Source organism: Lemur catta, chromosome 15, assembly GCF_020740605.2.
Source record: "Lemur catta isolate mLemCat1 chromosome 15, mLemCat1.pri, whole genome shotgun sequence".
Classification (NCBI taxonomy): Eukaryota; Metazoa; Chordata; class Mammalia; order Primates; family Lemuridae; genus Lemur; species Lemur catta.
The window spans coordinates 5400659-5406701 of NC_059142.1; positions in this window are offsets into that span (position 1 = coordinate 5400659).

The following is a 6043-nucleotide window of genomic DNA, read 5'->3' on the forward strand; positions in this document are numbered from 1 at the left end:
CACTGTAGACTTCCTGCATCAAAAGCTGTGAGGGTGGTTCTACGCAATGTGAGTTTAACAAGCCCTAAAGGTAATTCTGATGCACACTAGAGAGTATCTGCATTGTGGCCTATAGAAGAGCCAGCATACACATTTCACTCATTTCAAAACAGCTAAAAGCAATTCCACCCTTCTTGCATCCTCTCAAGAATAAAGTGATTGAAAGAGATGTGATTACAGGGATAACCTTGAATATATTCTAACTTGTATTTTTTAAGCCATTCATTTGTAAAATCTGGCAATTACTTGAGACATACCTCACAATAAACTGAGACACAGTAGTGGGTGTATATGATACGTTTAATCATTTGTTCTTTTATTCTTTGAACACATATTTACTTTGTTTCAAACATGCTTTAAGCCCTGTGCCAGATGCTGAGTATATATCTGTGACCAGGACAGAAAATCCGTGCTGACATAGAGTTCTGGCTAGAGGAGTAAAACATTAAGCAAGCAAATAAACAAAATAATTTCAGGTAGTATTCCATGTTAGGATGAAAATAAAATGTGGGGATGGGGTATGGAAAGGTCAGGAAATGCTTCTCTGAGAACTAAAGGATGAGAAGGAGCCAGTTAAAAGAGATTTAGGACCAGAGAATTCGTGACAGAGGGAGATGCATGGTGGGCAAAAGTCTTAAGACCCAAACAAGCTTGGTGTGTTTCAGAAAAAGAAAGAAGTGCCAGTGTGGCTAGAATATACTGAATGAGGAGGATCCTGGTGTGTCTCGGTTGAGAACTGCTTGTCTATGGCAATAGTAACAATTTCTTAGATTTGTCCAGCTTTTTGAATGTAAAACATTTCAGATCCAGTAATGTTTGCAAATTCATCACTGAAATTTCTTCATCAAGTGATGACTTGAAAGAAAGGAATAGTAGATAATACCCGGGGAGGGCAGGAACAGCATCAGGCAATGTTGTAAGCACTTTCAACACACTCCATTTCTGTTTGGAGTCCCATGTGCTTCCAGGGAAGCTGACTTGGAGATCTGAGGGTATAATAATGTAGGTGAAACCATACTCACTTTCCACCACCATCTCCCTCAGGCCACACTGAGCATGTGATTTAGGCTGATCGAGTCAGAGGGGAGCTCAGGACTTCTGTGAACAATGATATTCTCTCTCTTCCCTGCTGGACTGATCAAGGAAGCATGTAGCCCAAGAGGCTTCTGGTAACCACCTTGGGGCCCTTCGGGAGCAAGGTTTAGGATGAAGCTAATATCTCAAAATACAGAAAAGAAGGAGAGAAAGAAACCAGGCCTATGACATCATTGAGTCACTGGATCCAGTCTTACCTGAAGCAACCCTACCTTTGGACCTTTTGGCCAAAAATTATGAGCCAAAAACTTCCCTTTCTTGTTTAAGCTTGTATCCTTTATGTCTGCATTGTGTATGCACAAGTATGTTCCCCTCACTTGTAGTTGTAAGGTCCTGATAACGCAGTTTAAAGGCATTATTCCCACAATGGTCCTTCCAGGAAGGTGCTATTATAATAAGAATCATTCCACCTGTTCACAAATATTCCATTTATTTTCCTTTCACTCCCTTGAAGTTAGATCTGACTATGTGACTTCATTTGGCTACAGAAACACAAGTATAGGTGGCATGTTTCACTTTGTGGTGGGAGTTTTAAGTGTCAGAGTGCAATATCTGCCCTATCAGGGTGACCACGGAAGCAGGTATTGAGATGGAGTCTGTCCATCAGCCTGGGTCCCTGACTTGGATGGGCTGAGCCCTCTGCTTCCCAGTCCACACTAGAAATGTAGATATGTAAGAAATTACCCCAAAACACAGAGGCTTAACATTTATTATTTCACAAACATTTATTATCTCACAATTTCTATGGATCAGGAATTCTGTCATGGCTTAGTTGGGTGCCCCTGCCTCAAGGTCTCATCCAAGGCTGCAATCAAGGTGTTATCCAGAGCTGTGGTCTCATCAGAAGGCTTGATAGGGAGACAGTCTGTTTCCAAGTTGTTGGCCAGGGACCTCCATCAGTTCCTTGCCATATGGGCCTTTCCGTAAGACAGCTCAGAACATGGCAGTTGGATTTCCAGACAGAGAGAGAGAGAGAGAAAGAGAGAGAGAGGGAGAAGGAGAGGGAAAAGGAAAGGGAAAGGAAGAGGGAAAATGAAGAAGAGGAAGTGGAGGAGGGGAGAAAGGAGAAAGGGAAGAGAAGCAATGCTGAAGTCACAATCTTTTTTGATCGAATTTTAGGATTGACATCTCATCCCTTTGGCTATAGTCTGTCCATTAGAAGTGAGTCACTAGGTCTAGCCGAATCTCAAGGGCAGGGATTTTTCAAAAGCAGGACCACCCAGGAGGTAGGGCTTATCAGAGCCATTTTAGAAGCTGCCTAACACAATGAGTGAGAAATAAACTTTTGTTAAACCTCTGAGATTTGGAGCTTGTTACTGCAACAGAGCCTATCCTCATCTGATGCAATGTTTATCTCCCATTGTTCGGAAGAGGAAACTGATGCTCAGAAAGATTGAGGAATTTAGCCAAAGATACATTGCTAGTTACTGGCAGAACTAGGATTCAAGCCTATATCCATCTGACTCCAGAGCCTGAACTTTTATTCACTGTATACATTGAGTGAGTGGGAAGTTGGGGGACAGTAGCAACCTTCCATAGCAGCTAGAGCCTGTGGACTGTATGGGGGAGAGGGGGAGAAAAATAACCCAGAGACATGCCCTCTCAGCTTGTAGTCATTTCCTACCATATAGTGGTCTGCATTGCTAGCTTCCAAGCACCTCATATTCCTAGACTCACAGTCTTTCTTCTGTCAGCTTAGCAGGTCCAAGTTTCCATCCATAGCCACATGCAGAGTTTGTTTCCTGGGAGGATGGATACACTCCAGTGGCAATGTGTCTGACACCCTTTGTCAGCCCCTTCCTATTACTGCTGAGTCCCTGAAAGCCAGGGGACTGTGACTTACCCAAGGTCACACAGCAACTAGTGGCAGAGATAGGACTACAACCCACATTGCCACAATCGCTGTCCAAGTGTCTTTTCATGACAGTACATCACAGCTTCATAGTCATCCTATAAAGCAGATATCTATGTCCTTCGTTTGTCAACAAATCAAACTCATCCAAACAAGCAGTACGTTGTTCACAAAGGGAATTTATCAGCCTCAGGCCATGTCCCTGGCAAGTTTAGGAGATGAACAGACTGCAGATTCAGGAAAAGTTGGATTTGTTTCTTAATAAGTCTAGCTAAATGTTTGTCAATTTTTATGATCTTTTTTAAGAACCAAATTTTGGTTTCATTGATTTTCTAGTCTCTATTTCATGTATTTCTGCTCTCCTCTTTATTATTCTTCCTTTCTGTTTGCTTTGGATTTGGTTCGCTGTTGTGTCTACATTCTTAAGGTGGAAAGTCAGATTATTTATTTGAGGGCTTTATTTAATACAGGCATTTACAGCTATAAATTTCCCCCTAAGCACTGCTTTGGCTGAAATTTTGGGATGGTGAACTTTCATTTACATTCCTTTCAATTATTTTCTAAATTTCTCTTGTGATTGCTTGTTTGACCCATTATTATTTAGGAGTGTGTAGTTTAAATTCCTCATATTTGTGAATTTCTCAAATCTCCTTCTTTTATTGCTTTTTAATTTAATCGTTGTGGTTGTAATACAGATTTTGTATGACTTCAATCCTTTTAAATTTATTGAGGTTTGTTTTGTGACTAGTACATGTCCTACCCTAGAAAATGTTCTGTGTGTGCCTGAGAAGATGTGTATTCTGCTGTTGCTGGGTAGAGTGTTGTTCTATAAATGTCTATTAGATTTAACTGGTTTAGTATTATTCATGTCTTTTATTTCCTTGTTATCTAGTTGTTCTACTGCTTGTTGAAAGTAAGAACTGAAGTCTAGAACTATTTTTTTTCGGGGGGGGAGGACAGGGTCTTGGTCTTTTGCTCTGGCTAGAGTTCAGTGGCCCAATCATAGCTCACTGTAACCTCGAACTCCTGGGCTCAAGCGATCTTCTCACCTTAGCCTCCTAAGTAGCTAGGACTAGGCACGCGCCACTATGCCTGGCTACTTTTAAAAATTTTTTTGTAGAGACAAGGTTTCACTGTGTTGCCCAGGCTGGTTTTGAACTGGCCACAGGCAATCCTCCTGCCTTAGCCTCCCAAAGTGCTGGGATTATAGGTGTGAACCACTGCACTTGGCCCACAACTATTATTTTTGAATTGTCTATTTCTCCCTTAAATTATGTCTTTGGGGCACTGTTGTTAAGTGCATATATGTGTATAATTGTTATATCTTCCTGAGGGATTGCCTCTTTTGTTATAAAATGTCTCTTTTCATTTCTAGTAATGATATTTGTCTTAAAGTCTATTTTGTCTAATATTACTTAGCCACTCCAGCTGTCTTCTTGTTACTATTATCATGCAATACCTTTTCCCATTCTGTAACTTTCAACCTTTTTATATTTTTGAATCTAAAGTGTGTCTCTTATAGACAGCATATAGCTGGATCACGTTTTTAAAATATACATTCTGCCAATATATGCTTTTTGATTGGGATATTTAATCTATTTACATTTAATTAATTACTGGTAAGGCAGAGTTGTTTCTGCCATTTTGCTATTTGTTTTTAATATCTCATATCTTTTTGTATCCATATTTGGCTATTATTATTTTTTGTGCTAAATAGATATTTTCTTGTGTGCCATTTTAATTCCCTTATTGTTTCTTTTTTATTGTGGTAAAATAATATGTATAATAAATATAATATCTGGTAAATAATATATAAATATAATAAACATATAATAAACAAACATAATATATAAATAATATGTGGCAAAACCTTGTGTATAATAGGGTTTGCCATTTTAACGATTTTTAAGTGTACAGTTCAATGGCATTAAGCACATTCACATTGTTGTACAACATCACCACTTGCTATCTCTAGAACTTTTTCATCACCACAAACTGAAACTCTGTACCCATTAAGCAATAACTTCCCATTCCCCCAGATCCTGGTAATCACTGTTCTACTTTCTGTCTCTATGAATTTGACTATCCTAAGTACTTCATATTAGTGGAGTCATATAATATTTGTCCTGTTGTTAATTGGCTTTACCTATCATAATGTCTTCAAGGTTCATCCATGTTGTACCATGTGTCAGAATGTCATTCTTTTTTTAATTTTTATTTTTAATTGCAGTAAATGCACAGAACATAAAATTTATCACCTTAATTATTTTTAAGTGTACAGTTCAGTAGTGTTAAGTATATTCACATTGTTGTGCAACCAACTTCTATAACCTTTTCATCTTGCAAAACTGAAACTCTGTACCCTAAATAACCTCCCATTTTGCCCTCCCCTCAGCCCTTGGCAACCATCATTCTACTTTCTGTTTCTATGGATTTGAATACTCTAAATACCACATGTATAAATGGATTCTTACAGTATTAGTCTTTTTGTCACTGGTTAGTTTCACTTACCATGATGTCCTCAAAGTTCATCCATGTTGTAGCATGTGTACAATTTCATTCCTGCTTTAAGGCTAAATAATATTCCATTACATATGTCATATTTTGTTTATCCATTTATTCATTGATGAACACTTGAGTTGCTTCCACTTCTTGGCTACAAATAATGCTGCTATGAACATGGGTATACAAATATCTTTTCAAGACCTCACTTTCAATTATTTTGGGTATATACCTAAAAGTAGAATTCCTGGATCATATTGTAATCCTGTTTAAGTTTTCTGAGGAACCATCATGCTATTTTCCCCAGTGTCTGCACAGTATACATTCTCACCAGGAATGCATGAGGGTTTTAATTTCTCCATATCCTCACTAATACTTGTTATTTTCTGGGTTTTTAGTTGTTGTTGTGTTGTGTTTTGTTTTGTTTTGATAATAGCCATTCTAATGAGTTTCAAGTAGTATCTCATTGTGACTTTGATTTGCATTTCCCTAATGATTAGTGATGTTGAGCTTCTTTTCATGTGCTTATTGGCCATCTGTATATCTTTGGAGAGT